Source organism: Dipodomys spectabilis, unplaced genomic scaffold, assembly GCF_019054845.1.
Source record: "Dipodomys spectabilis isolate Male_0828 unplaced genomic scaffold, ASM1905484v1 ptg000125l, whole genome shotgun sequence".
In the NCBI taxonomy this organism is placed as follows: Eukaryota; Metazoa; Chordata; class Mammalia; order Rodentia; family Heteromyidae; genus Dipodomys; species Dipodomys spectabilis.
Genome location: NW_024870802.1, coordinates 23,139,547 through 23,158,568, shown reverse-complemented (window position 1 = coordinate 23,158,568; position 19,022 = coordinate 23,139,547). Strand labels below are relative to the sequence as shown.

At 41.3% G+C, this 19,022-nt stretch overlaps 1 protein-coding gene across 4 annotated transcripts in view; it reads right to left on the bottom strand.

Annotated features, from left to right (window-relative positions):
* Sgms1 (sphingomyelin synthase 1) overlaps positions 1-19,022 on the bottom strand; it is a 250,449-nt gene that overhangs the window by 153,739 nt on the left and 77,688 nt on the right. For all 4 annotated transcript variants that reach the window (XM_042689212.1, XM_042689214.1, XM_042689211.1 and 1 more), the window contains exon 2: positions 17,010-17,094. The gene's annotated coding sequence lies outside the window, so the exon portion shown is untranslated. The remainder of the gene's footprint in view (positions 1-17,009; positions 17,095-19,022) is intronic.

Genomic DNA, 19,022 nt, shown 5'->3' with positions numbered 1-19,022 from the left:
AAAATTCTGAACAAGTTGGAATCTATAAACAATGACTGTATTTCCAGTCTAAAGGCTGGTTAATATCTTACAAGTATGAAGACACACCTGGACTCTATCATGCAGAATAGATGAAACCTGCCCAGGCTCACAAACCTCAAGGTATGCATCCTCTACCTAAATCAAGGTTCCCAGGCCCTTCCCCTGAGATCTGAACCAGCAAGTCTGGGTGGTGCCTGAGAAACTTGGCTTTTAACAAGCACAGGAGGAGATTTAAGTTCAGACAAGTGGGGAGAAAATTATGTTGTACTCTATAGTGCTTAGTAACAGTATCAATGGTGTCAGCTTATAAATGGTAATAGTAACGCATTTTAAAGAAAGAGTTAGGGAACTTGTGCAAAATCACACAGCTAGTGACAGATGGGAGGTTCAAACAGAAGTCTTCAAGAACTCCAACTGCTATACCGGTGACCATACTACATACAACCTCCTGCACAAGCACAGATCTTGTTCATTTTTAAATAGCAGTTGGTTTAATCCCAATCATCAAAAAGATTCAGAAAAATATTTCTGAATTACTAGCCTTTTCTACTTATTGACTTACAGAGTCTCAGATCCAACAGTGCTGCTATCAAATTGTTGTTTGCTTGGTCTTTTTATTGAATGCCATCCTCAATTTTTTTCCTTTGGTGGGGTTTTGACCCCAGCCTCAGATCTTTCCCCAGGAGGTAAAAAGAGACAGTCAAAATTGTTTTACTAGTTCCTTCCATAAAAACAATTATTCTAGAGGTATTGAATATGCTAAAAAATTTAGCCAAAAACTGTTCAACATTCAATGTGCATGGGCTTATTACTAGACAGAAGTAAGAAGGGAGGCAGGCTGGATAGGATGGCATGATGATGATTATTCCTATGATCCCACCTGCTCTGAAGGCAGAGCTATAGAGGATACAAGTTCAAAGCTAGCCAACGCAAAAAGTTAGCAAGACCCATATATCAACAAATAAAGTGTATGTGATGGCAATGGCCTGTAATTCTAGCTACAGAGGAGGCACAGGCAGGAGAATTGAGGCCCTAGATTGGCCCAGCAAAAAGTTGGAACCAAATAAGAATATAACCTAAAGCAAAAAGGACCAAAGATCAAATAACAGAGCACCTGTCTACCAATCACAAGGCCCTAAGTTCAAACCCCAGTACTACCAAAGAAAAACAGAAAGTAGAAATAGGGCTATTTAACTTTTTTGAGTAATGCAAGCAATCCTTGACTTTGAATGATTCAACTTACAGCATTTAACTTAACACAGATGCCAAAGTGATACCCATTCACTAGGAAGTGTACTTCCAAGCTTGAACTTCTACCTGCCATGCCAGTGATAGGCAGTCCGCTTTTCTCTCAAAGCATTGGCCCAGGGGTAGTGAGCTACAGCTCCCAGGCAGCCAGGCAGTCACGGGGAAAACAGCCAACATCCCATAGCTTACTATGGTGCCAAGTACCAATTTATGAAAGGGAAAACATCTACATTGAAACATTTTCCCAATTGCTGTTTTCTAGCTTTTCTAACACTGACATTTTAAAAAGAGGAAAAAGCAATCTTTTCTATTTGTACTACCTTTAGGGGGGGGAAAAGACAGCCAAACCCTGGTATGGCATATTTATAATCCTAGTTATTTAGGAAGTCATAGTTCAAAGACAGCCTGGTCATATAGACAAGACCCCTTCTCAACCAATAGCTGAGAACATGACATGCATACATCTGTCATCCCAGCTATGATAAGAAGCCTAAAATAGGCAGGTGGTGGTCTAGGCATGTATCCTGGCAAAAAGCAAGAGCCAGCTCCAAAATAACCAATTCAAAAAAGGGCTAGAGGAATGGCTTAGTAGTAAAGCACCTGCTTAAAGTCCTGAGTTCAAAACCTCAGTACTGAAAAGACAAAAAATAAAATGCAATAAAAATTTGATCTGGCGTGGGAATGGTACCCTCACACCAATTCCCTCTCTACACTTAGCTTAACTGAAAGACTCATCCAAGTTTGAAAAGGAAATGAAAAGGTGGGTTCCAGTGACTCACACCTATAATCCTAGCTACTAGGGAGGCCAGGATCTGAGGAATGCAATTCAAAACCAACCAAGCAGGAAATTCCATGAGAATCTCCCAATCAACTGTCAAAAACTGGAAACAGAGATGTAGCTCAAGTAGTACAACACCATCCTTGAGCAAAAAAAGCTAAGAGACAGCTTTCAGGCCCTGAGTTCAAGCCCTAGTAGCAGCAAAGAAAAGAAGAAAGAAAGAGAAAGGAAGAAAGGAAGGGAGGGAGGGAAGCAGGAAAGAAGGGAAGGAAGGGAAGAAAGAGAGAGAAGAAAAAGAAAAAGAAAGCAAAGGAAACAAAACCATAACCAAAGGCAAACTCTTAAACCCAACAAGTACTTATGGAGACCCTTCCTATGGATTTAGTGGGAAGAACAACCCCTTTCAGTATCTCCTCAGCTCCACAAGGGGCTCACATTTTCCTAACCTAAGAGAACTTCTACCACAAACAAACAAGAAAAGAAAGCTAAAGTTCTGTAAGGCAGCAGCAGGTACTTCAGAGTAATAGGAAAAGAGATGATTTGACTCTAATAAGAAGTCACTAGAAAAAGAGGCCCAAGGGAAATAATGGCGAACAAACCACAGGCTACTTGTGGAAAGCTATCTCCCAAAGAGGAAAGAGAGTATCCAGCTTACCCACTCTCTAACCACAAGTCACCAAAACTTTCTATCAGAAGACATAGCCCACACTTCTCCTTGTTGCTCAGACTGGCACTGGGTAGAGACCTTCCTCTCCCTCCGCCCCTCCCACTCCCCCGGCCTCTCATCTCCCACTACAAACCACAAGTAAAAAGCTATTTCCCCAGGGGGATATTTTTGGTCTCCCATCATATATAGATCCTACACATTATACACTGTGTTTCTCTCAGCCCTAACCACAACTATAATTAAAATCATTATTTCTATAACCCCATGGCTGACACACACACACACACACAAGCTAACCTCCATAAAGGCAAGGGTGGTATTGGCTGGAATCTGCATCTCTGGTGCCTGAAAAACAGAAAGATCTGCTAAATATTAGGGGAGGAAGCAAGTCTTCTTTTTCTTAAATAGACTCCAGTTACCAGGTTCTCTCAAGGACTTTCTTCAGCTTAGTGAACACCACAGCTTTCCTTCCCGATAACATTAGTTACAATCGCCAGGCACTAGTGACTCATAAACTATAATCCTAGCTACTCAGGAGGCTGAGATCTGAGAATCAAGAGTCAAAACCAGCCAGAGCAAGAAAGTCTATGAGATTCTAATATCCAGTTGATGAAGCTGGAGGTGCTGATGAAGCTGGAGGTGTGGCTCAATAGTAGAGTGCCAGCCTTGAACAAATAAATGCTAAAAGGGGCTGGGAAGGTGGCTCAGTGGTAGACCGCTTGCCTTGCATGCATGAGGCCCTGGGTTCAATTCCTCAGCACCACCTAAGCAAAAAGAAAAAAGTCGGAAGTGGCGCTGTGGCTCAAGTGGTAGAGCACTAGCTTGAGCTGAAGAGCTGAGGGACAGCGCCCAGGCCCAAAGTTCAGGCCCCACAACCAGACCCCCCCCAAAAAAAAATTTGCAAATTCTTGGGGCTGGGAAGGTGGCTCAGTAGTAGAGCGCTTGCCTTGCATGCCTGAGGCCCTGGGTTCAATTCCTCAGCACCACATAAGCAAAAAGAAAAAAGTCGGAAGTGGCACTGTGGCTCAAGTGGTAGAGTGCTAGCCTTGAGCTGAAGAGCTGAGGGACAGCGCCCAGGTCCAAAGTTCAGGCCCCACAACCAGACCTCCCCCCCCCCCCCCAAAAAAAAGGTAAAAGGAGAGCTCAAAGCCCTGAGTTCAAGCCCAGGACAGGCATACATTTTTAAAAAGCCATGATGCCGGGTGCTGGTGGCTCACGCCTGTAATCCTAGCTACTCAGGAGGCTAAGATCTGAGGATCGAGGTTCAAAGCCAGCCCGGGCAGGAAAGACTGTGAGACTCCTATCTCCAATAAACCACCAGAAAACCGGAAGTGGTGCTGTAGCTCAAGTGGTAGAGCGCTAGCCTTGAGCTGAAGAGCTGAGGGACAGCGCCCAGGCCCAGAGTTCAAGCCCCACGACCGACAAAAAAAAAAAAAAAAAAAAATCCATGCTGTAAAAATGTATATAGTGTTTAGTTTCATTTCAGCTTACAGAACTATACTCTTAAAAAAAACATCAAAGCAAAGCTGCCCCTTCCTAAGATCACAAAGGTCAGCCACAGACTTCTTCTTCACATCCACATTAGAAATAGGCACCTGTGTGTACTACTTACCTTGGGACAGGAAGTAAAGGACAGTGCTACAATCTCAGTATTTACAGTAGCCACCACCCTCCCTCAGGCCCCCCTCCCCAGTCCCAGATATTCTAAGCACTGTGCGCATATTACCTTATGGAACTGAACTGATCCACATGAGTGAGAGACTCAACTCAGGAGCAGGAAGGAGTTCTGAGCTCCAAAATTTTGCAGAATATGGCACCAAATAGACCAAGTGCAGGCCATGTCCAAGCTGCCCCCACTTAGAGTCCCGGAGAGGGAGAAGGGAAGTGATTAGTAGGAGATGACACAGTCTGTGGTGCCTAGGTCTGCCCATCAAGTCCAGTCTTGTCACCCATCCTTATGGTAGACTGAACTGACTCATAGAAGGTCCTTAAAACCCTCAGAATAAATACTTTAAGTCAAGCCTTCCTAAGCAACATTGCCATGTTATAAAAATCCTGAAGTACCATTTACAGCAGAGTGAAAACAAAACAGAAGGACTTTATCATCGTCTGTGCTTGCAGCTGCCACTGATTTGAGTCGCACAAGTCTCTTGTCTCAGCACTCCCATGCAAGCTCTTCTGAGCAACAGCAGCTCGGAACACCAAGGCCCTGGGCTGGGGCCAGCAGGAACTGAACTAAACTGGCTAAAAAGCAGGCGGCGGTGGCACTCTTTTATCAAACACTCTGGGATGCCAAAACACAATTTTCATGCATGACCACACGCCTGCACAAGAGCAGAGCAAGTGAAATAAGGCCGGAGCCTAATTCATCTCTGTGCCCTCAACTACACTCTGATTCTTATTATCTCTGCAGTAGCCTTATACTGAAGTGAATTTCCTGTGCAATCCAAACCATTCTCTAAATTAGCCAGCTAACAACCAAAAGTCTGCAATAATAATACCACTTACCAGCTACTATCAGTTCTGCCTGGCCAGACTAAGCAACCAGTTGCATAATATGAAGATCTTGTGGAGAAATCATCTTAAATGATCTCATGAAACATGCCCTCTCCCTGGAGAAACAACACTCAAAAGAACTTCTGTTCTGACCTGTAATAGAGTGACCATGGTCCCTATGATTAAGAAGAGCCTCAGCTTAGCCTGAGCAGAATTGGACCTACTCAATCCCACCACAGACCCCCTAGGGGCCGCTCACAGAGTGGAAGCTCAGTAAAGATGTCCATTGACTGCCGCCACTTAGCCAGGCCCCACAACCTTATGCTTAAGAGTGCATGGGCTCCCACTGGTGCTGTGTAACAACAATAATCATACTAACAATAACCATCACTTGTTCTGTGACTTTTTCTCTTAATAAATATCAAATGAGAATATATATAAAGAGCACCTCAAATATGTAAATAGCCAAACATGCTAAGGTACCACTTTTGGAGGAAGGCCAGGGGATACAACTTCACAGGCCTCTACCACCCTTGCAAAAGGCCTCAGGATACAGAAGAGCATAAGTCAGTTTAACAGGGACTGAATCCCAGAGTAAGTGGCTAAAACTATACTACCTCCTGCTCTCATGAAGGCACTGGGGCTAAGATCTCTCCTGGTATCTCAGGAGAGGAAATCTCAGGTGAGATAAAGAACATTATTCTTTTAGCATAATGTTAGGCCATCATTGATGGCTCATTCCCCTTCAAAATTAGTATTTTCTTAGGAGGTGGTACTAGCATTTGAACAGGGGACTCATGCTTGCTAGGCAGCCATTCTACTGTTTGAGCCATGCCCCCAAGCAATAAAGACAGGTGTTTACCAGTCATAGATTCAACCAAACCAGAATTTAAAATATCTGGGGACAGAAAGAATGACATCACCCCATTTGTTAGGAAATGGAAAGACTTGGAAAAATTATATTAAGTGAAGTAAGCCAGGGCCAAAGAAACATAGGTTCCATGGTTTTCCTTATTTGCAATAACTAGTATACATCTAGGACAAGCAGAAAAGGTCAAAAGCTATGTACATATGACCATATAAGAGGATGCTAAGCAAAATGAACACCAGAATAGGGACACAATTTTTTTTCTTGCTTGCTACTGTTTCTAACATATTTATAATGTACCATGTGATTTTTTTTTGCTTCTTTGTATGTTCCTCCTCCACAGTATAACCCCTGTTTTCACTGTATTTGATGTTGGTGCCCTGCATCTTGTAATCTTGTATATACATTTCTTGTATATACATTACAAGATGCCTTGCATCTTGTAATCTTGTATATATATTAGAAGAGGAGAAGGGAAAAACAGGGATACAGGTTGACCCATCATAACACTGAGATGTACAGACACTATGTTGAAAATGAACTTTACAACTTTGGCGTGGGGAAGGGGCAGGGGAAAGGGGGGTAGTTGTGGAGATGGGAGGGAAGGGATGGTAGGGGAAAAACAAAGGAGGAGACAACAATGCTTGATAGGAAATGTACTCATTACCTTGCTCATGAAACTGTAACCCCTCTGTACAGCATTTCTACAATAAAAAAACGTATTAATAAAAAAGAAGCTTTTCAGATATAATAAATTACAGACCCAACCTAATCACACAAGTACTTAAAAAAAATAAAACCTTTTCCTAGATTGTACTACAGAAATATGGTCAGAAAGAAGATAAAAATGGAAAAAGGGACCATGACCAAAAACTACTGGCAGCCTATGAAGGAAGCCGTAAAGAAAAAGAAAGAGACTATTGGCTCAAGGCTGTGACATACTGACTTTAGCTTAGGTGACCCTTGATCTGAGCTACGACAGCTGGAGGCAAAAAACTAGGGTTTTTATGCTTCAACTTTTGTGGTAATGGGTTACAGCAGCAATACAAATTAATACAGAGGAAGAAGAGAGATTTTAAATCTTTCCACATGTTCTGAATATTTTCTCTCTCTCTCTCTCTATATATATATATATATGTATATATATATATATATATATACATATATATATATATATATATATGTCCCCTTTTACTCTTCTTTAGTTGAAGGAGGGAAGAAATTTTTTACCCTTCTTTGTCACAATTCCCTACCAAGAGCTTTTACATTACACATGGTTACCTCAGTCTAAAATATCATGAGTTTTCTCCTGTTAACTACTCACCTGTTAAGGCTCAGGGTATTCTATATAATGTCTTCCTGCTTGTAATTCTCCCCTGTGCTGAATTTAAGCTGGCTTTGCATGGTTGAGTATCCCTGATTAAAGGGTAAATTGCCTCAAAAACAAGACTCATTCTTCTGTATTAACCCAACACCTAATAGGGTGTTGGCAACACATATGGTTAATAATTAGCAAGTGTTGGTTGAATTGAAGTACTAGATCACAGTAAACCTGAGCCAATCTAGGAAGTCCTAGTTTTAAGCTATCTCAATATTTGATTCCACTCTAGTGATGACTCTTTCAATGGCAAAGGACCTAGGCAAATAGACTGAACAAAATTTGACTAAATGTTCACATTAGTCCAAACAGGCTGCAGCTAAGGTAAGAACCAGCAGTGTTTTGTTTATTCTCCCAAAGCATTCTGTTATCAAAGATCATGGAGCACCCCACTCCCCCTGGAGTCGTTAGAAGCCAATGTCCTTGAATGAACTGCAGCCTTCTGTTGGAATGAGACACCTTGTGTTAGTAGTGGCTTAATAAATCCTTATCCAACCCTAGACAAGTGGAAGACACACTGAATTCTTCCTGGTTATTTAAGCCAAAGCATATAATCCAGTATTTTTGTGATTGCTAGCGGTGTTTTTATTTTTAAAGGCCAATTTATTGAAGTAGAATTTTCTCATGTAGTAATCCATCCTTGTTAGTCAACATTTCTTGGAACTTTGACAAATGTAGCTACAATCAAATTTCCTTTATCCCCAAAAGTTCTCTATGACCTTTTGGTCAGTCCTCTATCCTATCATCTGTTCCTGACAATCATGAACTGTTTTCTCACCCTATACCTACCTCCTTTTTTAGAATGGTATTATAATGGAATATTACTTAGTAATATTCTTGGATTATGCATATGCATATATACAAATATATGCATATTTGTAGTATCTTTGTTACTGATGAGGAGCATTTCAATGGCACGTATACCAGTTTGTTTTAACTATTCACTAGCTGAAGGACATGTAAGGTTTTCTTAAAGTTTTAGAAAATTCTGCTAAAAATATTAGCCTAGAGTTTACTGCATAGAGATTCCTATTTCTCTTGGACACAGATCTTCTCACTTATATGGTAAGTGAACACTTAACTTTGTATACAACTATTTAACTCTTTTCCAAAGGAGCTGGTGCCATTTCCCACTCCCACCAGCAATGGACTAGAGTCCCAGATATCCTGCATCTTTTCCAGAACTTGGTATTTACCTTATTGGGGGGGGGGGGGGTGGCTGTTTAATAGATCTATAGTGTTCATCATATTATGCATCTTTTTTTGTTTTTTGTCGGTCGTGGGGCTTAAACTCTGGGCCTGAGTGCTGTCCCTCAGCTCTTCAGCTCAAGGCTAGTGCTTGAGCCACAGCACCACTTCCATATGCATCTTTTTATCTTTGAATTTTGAAACAATTTTAGATTCATGTATAAATTGTAAAAAATAGTAGCATTCTCAAATATCCCTCATCAGCTTCCCCTATCTTACAAAATCACAAAATAGGTATTAACATTGTTCAAAGATTGTTCAGATTTCACTGTTTCCCTTTTTCTCATACAGTACTATAAAATTTTATCATATGTATAGCTTTATATAATCACATCCACACTCAGCATCTATTTTGGCCCACCAAAGTACATATATATGGAAAAGATCCTTTTTTTAAAAAATGAGTTTTTTATTGTGAGAATACTGTACAGAGGAGGGGTTACAGTTACATGAGCAAGGTAATGAGTACATTTCTTATCAAGCATTGTTGTTTCCTCCTTTGTTTTCCCCTACCATCCCTTCCCTCCCACCTCCACAACTACACTCCCTCGCCCCCACCCACCCCCAACCCCCGGCCTAAATTGTAAAGTTCGTTTTGGACATAGCATCTTGTACGTCTCATTGTTGCAATGGGTCCACCTGTATCCCTGTTTAAATAATTTGTTTCTCCCTTCCCCTCCCCACATTATACCACTATCAAATACAGGGGAAAAGGGCAAAAGGAAATAGGCATCATTTAAAAACATCCTCCTCTAGAAGGACTTTAGTAAATGATGCATAGTTCTTTTGCCCTTTTCCCCTTGACCACATTAAAAGATAGTTATCTCTTCTCTGACTGCCACGTGGAAATCACAATTGACAAATTACTTCACGTTCTTGTTTATTCCTTTTTTATTATGAGTCAGACCTGGTAACAAGCAATATGCACAAGACAGTAAACTTAAACAAGGCCTACTGCCTTTAAAAGAACTCAAAGTAGGAGAGAGATTCATACACATAGTTACAAAGAGTGACAAGTACTTTCCAGTAATGAAAAGTAAAAATTACAATCAAAGAAAGGCATGGTTTGGTTAAAATCAGGAGAAAGAACCTTAAATATGTGCTTCACTGTCAGGCCTAGTGTCCAAATCCTCTGTAAGAACAAGGCCAACCAGGTGACTGAACCACTTAATATGAAATACGTAACATGTTCTCATGGCAGAGGCTCTAAGGAAGACCTCCAGACTTCAGAATGTCAACAAAGCCCACTCAGTTTTCCTTAGGTTATATCTTTACCCAAGAGATACATAGAATTAGCAATTACACAGATACCTTAGGGACATATCTGTCTCAAAAGATTCTTTTTGCCGGGCACTGGTGGCTCATGCCTGTAATCCTAGCTACTCTGGAGGCTGAGATCTGAGGATCACGGTTCAAAGCCAGCCCAGGCAGGAAAGTGTGAGGAGGAAAGTCTGTGAGACTCTTATCTCCGATAAAACACTAAAAAACTGGAAGTGGCACTGTGGCTCAAGCAGTAGAGTGCTTGCCTTGAGCTGAAGAGCTGAGGAAATGCACCCAAGCCCAGACTTCAAGCCCCATGACTGACAAAAAAAAAAAGAGAGAGAGAGAGAGAGATTCTTTTCAACAACCTAAAGAGTTGAACCAAACTCCACTAATAGAGATCCCTTAGTTACATAGAGGTCTGAAATTTCACAAGAAAAATGCCATCAGAAAAGAAGACTACAGGAAGCCTTTGTTGGCTTTTGGCTAGTGTCTGCCATGACTTCCTCCACTTACCTGAGGAACTCACACTCATCTTTTCCCTTTCTTTTCCTTTATTTTTTTACATGCATGCATGTACTTACATACAAGAAACAGGGTTTGAATTTTAGGCCTCATGCTCTTCAGCTTTTCTTGCTCACAGTTGGTGCTTTACAACTTGAGCCATGCTTCCAAGTCCATCATTATTTTAGAGACTTTTCTGTCTGGGATAGCTTTAAACCACAATACCCCAGGTCTCAGTCTCCTATGTAGCTAGCATTACAGGCAAAAGTCATTGGTGCCCAGCTTTCAAGGAAGAATTGCACCCCCTTCCTCTTTTAGCCTGGACATATTTTCCTTACTGATGCTATTTGTCGTCTTTCTCTCCTCATTCTGTACCAGTGGCCCCAACCATATGATTCATCTCTTATCTCCTGACATCTATACGTAGGTCAAGCTTTCAGACACACAGTGAGTCAATAATGTTTTATGGACACACAAGACCTGACTATCAGATTGCAACGTTAGAGCTTTGAGGGAGCAGATCACGTGACACACAGGTCTGATGGAGATTGGAGGCATGGTTCAGGCAGTCCAGTAAGAATCAATACCACAGAATAGCTAAACGTAACCGGAGGAATGCCTGGGTATCTGAGTTAAGTCAAGGGAAGGGCCAGAGGAAATGGAGTCAGAATAGGAAACAAGCCACACCCATACTCAATATAGCTCAGGATGCACTTGGCATTGACTGGGCAAAAGTGGACAGAGTCTGCTGATAAGAGAGGAGTGAGGAGGGAGGGAAAAGACAGGCTCTAAATCCCTAAGGGCATCAGCCAAGAGCTGGGATGAAAGACCTGGCGCTGAAAAGCAGCAAGCATTTACAATAGCTGAAATGGACAGAGCTAGAAAACCAGTTAAGAAATTCAGGACAGGGGCTGGGAAGGTGGCTCAGTGGTAGAGTGCTTGCCTTGCATGCATGAGGCCCTGGGTTCGATTCCTCAGCACCACATATGCAGAAAAAAAAAAAAGAAATTCAGGACAGGGTACAGAAAACAAAGTTTGTCTCTTTCTACAGAGACCCAATCTTTCCTAAATTATCATAGCCACTTGCAAACCCTTCTAGAAGCTGTCTGTGCACAGGGCAATGACCTGGGTTTGGTGGCCTGTGGGGGTCTCCTGAACCAACTCTAAGAAGGCTCGCAGGCCACTAAGGAGCCTTTGGAAAAAGCAGACACTGCTCTTGTCCCTGCAGGAGATTTGAGTCTCTACACATAGTCAAAGTTCCCTTCTAATGATGCACACATGCAAAAATTCCACATAAAAAATGCTAACTGAAAGCGGGGCTGTGGCTCAAGTGGTAGAGTGCCAGCCTTGAGCTGAAGAGCTCAGGGACAGCTCCCAGGCCTAGAGTTCAAGACCCACCACCAACAAAAAAAAAAATGCTAATTGTTTTGTAATCTAAATTTTAACTACCACAATTATTCTAGCCTGTGTTTTCAACACTTCTAGCTGCCAAAATCAATCATATTGCTTTGTTTATCATGCTGGAATTGAACTCAGGGCCTTTATGCATGCTAGGCAACTGCTCTGCCACTTAAGCCATATCCTAATCCCTTTTGGTTTGGTTTTTACCTTAATTTAAGGTCTGCATATTGCTGCCTGGTTTGGCCTAGAGCTCAAGCTCCTTCAACTTGCAGCTCCTAATCAGCTGGGTTTGCAGGCATGTGTCACCACATCTAGCCAATCACAGGACTTTTCAAGCAGGACTCTCTCTTAACAAGCCTTTCTTTTAAACCTCACTTTTGTCACCCAACAGCAGCCCAGAGTGTTATCATGACATCTGGAAAGGTGGGGGAGGGTACCATGGCCAGCCAAACAAGTAAAACTGTCCCTCCCAACTCCAGCTTGGGAAGGTCACCAAAGCCCCAAAGGAGGCTACCAAAGAAGCATCACTTCCAGCCAGTTTACTTAAGAACAGACATGCAAGAGGAGGATGACTATGACTCACAGGTGTCATACACAGGATGTTAAATACTTCCCAAATCCTCAGTCACCTGAAAGATTACTAATTGACTTAAAGATGATAACTCTAAAAATCACATTGAGTAAGTATATAGTCATTAATTAATGAAATCAACATTAAGTTTCATATTAAGCTCAAAATTAAGCCATTTAAGCCCAAACTGTTCTAGTGTATGTGTGCGTGTGTGTGCGTGTGTGTGTGTGTGTGTGTGTGTGTGTGTGTGTGTGTGTGTGTGTGTGTGTGTGTGTGTGTGTGTGTGTGTGTGTGTGTGTGTGTGTGTGTGTGTGTGTGTGTGTGTGTGTGTGTGTTAGTCCTGGGGCTTGAACTCAAGACACTAGAGTTCTACCACTGGAGTCACAGCTCCACTTGTGGCTTTCTTTTTTTTTTTTCTTTTTGTCAGTCATGAGGCTTGAACTCTGGGCCTGGGCCCTGTCCCTCAGCTCTTCAGCTCAAGGCTAGCGCTCCACCACTTGAGCCACAGCGCCATTTCCAGTTTTCTGGTGGTTTATTGGAGATAAGAGTCTCACGGACTTTCCTGCCTGGGCTGGCTTTGAACCATGATCCTCAGAACTCAGCCTCCTGAGAAGCTAGGATTACAGGTGTGAGCCACCAGCACCCGGCTAAATTATAGCTTTTTGATGGTTAGAGTCTCATGGACTTGCCACCAGCACCGGCTAATTTGTAGCTTTTTGATGGTTAGAGTATCATGGACTTCCTGCTCAGGCCAGCTTTGAACTACAATCCTCAGATCTAGTCTTCTGAGTAACTATGAATACAAGCATGAGCCACTGGCACCCCACTTTGTATAGACACTTTTAATAGTATATTTTGACACGGGCTGGGAAGTTGGCTCAGAGGTAGAGCACTTGCCTTGCATGCATGAGGCCCTGGGTTCGATTCCTCAGCACCATATAAGCAAAAAGAAAAAAGCCAGAAGTGGCGTTGTGGCTCAAGTGGTAGAGCGCTAGCCTTGAGCTGAAGAGCTGAGGGACAGTGCTCAGGCCCAGAGTTCAGGTCCCACAACTGGACCAAAAAAAAAAAAAAAAAAGATATTTTGACACAAATATTCCTAAGTATTGTTTCATATCAGAAACTGGATCTAATGTTGTCCAATGGTAGGACATCCCTGGGAGCAGCAAGCATGACAGTACCCCAGAGGAAAGGTCACAGCCTGTCTTTTTTAAAACCCATGAAAATTAACTCCAAATCAAAGCTGAGTCTAATATCTTTCCATTTTCCTCCTACCCAAGCATATTGTGAAGCTCAAAACAACCCGAACAAGTTATCAAAAAGCTGCCTGTGAATGCCAAACAAAAGATACTCTATATCATTTGCCTACAAATGCTAAAAATGTAATCCATTGCAATTATGCAGCTGCCTCCATGCCATTGTGTTTTGTCATAGGTATTTCTGAATGATGCAGTCTAAGCAAAAAAAAAAAAAAAAAAAAGCTCATTTTTCCTAGTTAAATGTAATGTTTTGGTGATTGTCTAATGCTACGGCTTGAATGTATCCCCAAAAAGTTTATGTGTTGGAAACAACCCTCAAATTCTTATGTGCATTGTATTTGGATGCAAAAGTTTTAGAAAGTAACTAAGATTAGGTCATAGGATGGGACATGTCCAGGAGGGCGTTGATGAGTCTACAAGGAAGAGAGACCCACACTAGCAGGCCTGCTCTGTCTCAACTGGGGTACCCTCCACCATATTATAGTAAAGCAAGAAGGCCCTCAGCTGGTACATGGTGCCACCATGCTCTTAGAATGCCTAGATTCCAGAACTGTGAGCCAAACAAACTATTACTCTTTATAAATGACCTCATCTCTAGGATTTTGCTGTAGCAACAGAAAACAGGTTAGGACACATATCTACCACATGTCTCAAACATGTTTATAATAAATAGCCTTTAATATCCATTCTTCCTTTTGCAACGAAGTATCTCCCTATGTGGCTAGGCTTCCCAGCCAGCGTGTCCAGGTCCATCCCTCACTACCCCAACTCCCACTGTGGAGCTTCTGGAGTACTTGGCTACTCTAACCATTTGGAAAGCACAACCCTGCAGTAATGCCTAAACTGACAGCCAAAAACCCAGAAGTCTGAGGACACAGATATAAGAAAGTGCAATCAGAATTCACTATCCAAAGGAAGAAAAGCCACAGAACCTTCTGGCATTTATATTTCCTATGTTTTAAAGCACAGGGCCAACACAGGCAATCTTCAAAGCCCCCAGTCACAAGCTCAGCACTTCCTAGGAATACAAGCAGTGCCTACCTTTCTAAGATTATACTAGTATTACAAGCATCATACCTACAAGCTACAATACATAAGACTTCACAGATTAGAGACATGCCTCATGAATCACTTTCATCACAAAATCTACACACCTATCATAGCTGTGGGCCTCTACAAAGGTACAGATAGCTGCCTTTGAGTGATCATGCTGCTATAAAATGAATAAGAGACTACTGAACCACCAACCTCACTTGATATTCATTTTGAAGGATTTTTTTCTTATGCCAAAACCCAAAGCAATTAACATTCTATAGACCAACACCTTCATATTGCTTCCTAGATCTTTTAAAAAGATGTGGGACTCAAGGCCATCATGCTTACAGACTTACTGCCTCTAGTTCATAAGAGCAAGCATCTATTTTTTGCACTCCATGTGAAGAAGAAAGGCACCCACAAGCAGAGAGCCACAACTGCATTTTTCACATCTAGGATTCTGAAAAAAAAGAAAAAGACACTTCGACAGAAAATAGATTTGGAGGCTTAATAGACTGGTGCTGAATAAGTACTCTGTTCCAACGTGTTATCCTAAGAGTAGTAATACCAATTTCTAAGAGAGTAAAAAGTCAATAGACGTTAAGTACCATCAATACAAATATAGTATTTTCTTATATTTAGGTGAAATAAAGGCACATAGTTTACTGTTTAAAGTATAAAATATATGAAGAACTCAACAAAAGGCATGCATAAAAACGCATTTTAAAAAGTTACTTGGATACTTCTAATTCAGGAATCAAGGTGGATTGGGTATCTTCAAACCTCACTCTAAAATCTAGAATATTATTTTATTTTAAAGAATTTTTTTAATGCAACGTTTAGCTCCAGGTACAAAAACAAATCCAGGACCAATGCAGTGACTGGCCAGCAAAGAGCCCTGAGGAACTGGCAAGGAAGAGGGCTGGCACTGCCCTGGAGACAACCACAATCACAGCAGAGCAGGGGCATCTTCACCTCCAGCTGTCAGCAAGCTACAAAAGCTCCACCTGAAACCAGGACTCTAAAGGAAACAAACAGCTATCCTGGCTCGGTAATGTGGTCCTTTGGGTCCTAGGTTCTAGCAAACACAAATTTCATGACATAATACCTCACGGGCCTAAGATATAATTATCAAATAAATTTTTTAATGGTAGACAGAATCTTGCTATGTTTCCCAGGTTGATCTAGAGCTGTAGGCTCAGGCGATCCTTCTGCCTCTCCTCCTCCAGTAGCTGGGTCTGCAGGCACCCCACACCCCACAACCAGATCACTATCAGCAAAGCATACACACTCAACATGCACATACAACATACAAACAAAGATTTGGACCACCAAGGATCTCACATCCCAGTATTATAACAAAGAAGATACGATATAACTATTACAGTTTAAAATTACAAGCAGTGGAGTAAAAAAAGGAACCAAGCAGCAATTTCAAAAAGTATTCAGAAAGATTTGAAACAGAAATAGACAATTTATAAACAGGAAAATAAAGATACAAGCATTAAAACTAAATGTGCAAGCCCCATGCTGGTGGCTCATGCCTGTAATCCTAACTACTCAGAGGCTGAGATCTGAGGATCTCAAAGCCAGCCTGGACAGGAAAGTCAATGAGACTCTTATCTCCAACAAAACTCAGAAACGGCCAGAAGTAGAGCCTTAAGCAAAAGAAACTCAGAGACAGTACCCATGCCCTGAGTTCAAGGGCCAGGTCCAGCACAAAAAAGCAATTACGATTTGCTAGAATAGCATTTGACAATGACACTCAAAACACTATTTAGTTCATGCAGCTGGCTTTTCTGCTCCAAGTCAAGGTCTTTCTCTCATTTCACTGGCACTTTGAAAGTGGCACTGGCTTAGACTGCTCAACTCCAAAGGCAGCAGAAGACCTGGCAACTATAATATAATCTTCCCAGGTTAAAGACCCTAATCAAAGCAAGTCCACATTAAAGGAAGAGGTGGGTCTGGGCCTCAAAGGATTCTCCTGGGACTTCTTATAACCTTTCCTGTGGGTTTTATATGACTCAGGCTAATGCAAACTTCCTGTGTCCTTTCCTGCCTGGTCTACACTGTTTGTCTCTTGAATGGGGGGGAGGGGGCGTACCTCTTCAAGCCTTTTTCCAGCCCACCTCAAACCTTAATGGCCTTTCCTTGGCTGATTTTGCTTCTACCAAATCAGGATCTAACATACAATCTCAGAACAAACCAGGAGCAATTACAATGAACTTCAGATTCATGAGTTCTTCCAGAATGGGGTGAAAATAAGAATTTGACTTACCAGTGTAAAACCCTCTGCTGTGCTCCAACCAAAGTCACTCCTCTTGAAAATCAGAAAGGCCACAACTCCTTCACTAAAGTTTTACCTGGAATAATAAAGGCAGGAAATGAGAGAGGAGGCAGCCAGCAAAGGCCAGAGTCCACTGGGGAAATTTCATTTAATCAATCAAGTAAACACCTGACCAGTAAGGGAGACAAAGTGCCACCAAAATTATGAGATATTTTGTCTAAGGCCATTTTTCTAATTTAGCCAAAGCAACTCCTATTAAGTTCATATTTGTAGAAAAGATTACTGTTGTTTACAAAGAGCTTTCACAAGCAGTTTCTCCTTGAAACCTTAAGATCTTGAGAGCAGATAAGCATTAGTTTTGTTGTTGTTTGTTTGTCTTTAGACAAGTATTAGTTTTAAATAAAGGAGCAGCTTAAGTTTCCAAAGATTAGGGAATATTTCCAAGACCATTCAGCTAACAATACCAAAGAGAAATTAGAACCAAACTCTATGGCTTCTCCTTCTAATCTTTCCCAAGACATGAAAATAACACTATGGCTTCATCCACCTTAAACAGCAACATTATTTCTTACTTCACTACATATGCTTTCTGTCAACAGAGAAGTAGCTTTGTCTAGTGAAAGAAAATTATCAAAAAGTTTACATGGCATAGACAACCCAAATAGTTGAAAATCTATACCAAGGTAGTTAGCCAGTCACTGTTATCTTCACACATATCTTCCTTAACATTCGGTTGGTTGGATGTTGTATTGTGTCAGTACTTGAACTCAGGGTCTAAGTGCTATTCCTTAGCTTTTTCACTCAACTGGCACTTTACCACTTGAGCCACAGCTCCACTTCTGATTTTTAGCTGCTTAACTAGAAATAGTGTTATGGACTTTCCTTAATGGCTGGCTTCTAACTGCAATCCTCAGACTTCAGCCCTGAGTAGCTAGATTACAGGTGTGCGCCTATAAGCACCAGGCTAGCCTCCTTGTTTCAAGTCACAGTTTTATTGCTACTCTTTTATATTTCTTTTAAAATAAGTTCAAATTGGCAGAAAACTTGTAAAATAATAAACATACAAAGAATAGGTACACTTGACCTAGATGTCGCTTCTATCAACATACAGTATAACTCTTTTACTTAATGATTCATTTAACTCACACACTCAACTGTTTTTTTTCCTCAGCTACTGGAGATACATTTCATGTATCCATGCCCTTTACCCCTAAACACTCCAGAATTTGTTTCCTAAGAATATACCGTTACATAACCACAATGTAATTATCAATCTTAGTAAATTCAGCATTGTTTAACACTTCTACCAAATGTCATAATCAATTAGCCTAATCTAACTATTGTTTTGCCCCACCTCAGGTTCCAGTCCAAGGAGAGTTCATGCATTTAGCTGACATTTCTCTCCATCTTTTTTTAACCTAAGATAGGTCATGCTTCTTTGCCTTTTATTACACTGACACTTCAGAGGAATATGACCTCTTCCCTTTATATATTAACAGAACATTTCTTTTTGATTTGTCTGACATTTCCTTGGGTGATTCCTGATAACTCAGTTTAGGTTATACATTCTCAGCCAGAATCTACAGACATGATATAGTTCTCTGAATATCATATCTGAGGGCATGTAAAATCTGTTTTGATTCTAGCCAAAGTAATGTCCAATTTCTCCAATAAAAAAATACCATATTGGGGCTGGGAAGGTGGCTCAGTGGTAGAGCGCTTGCCTTGCATGCATGAGGCCCTGGGTTCAAGTCCTCAGCACCACATAAGAAAAAAGCCGGAAGTGGCGCTGTGGCTCAAGTGGTAGAGCGCTAGCCTTGATTTGAAGAGCTGAGGGACAGTGCCCAGGCCCAGAGTTCAAGCCCCACGACCAGACCCAATATATATATATATATATATATATATATATATATATATATATATATATATATTTTTTTTTTTTTCTTTGCAGTGAATAGGCAATCCGTGGGAAGACACTTTATTTATTTTTTTTTTGGTCGGTCG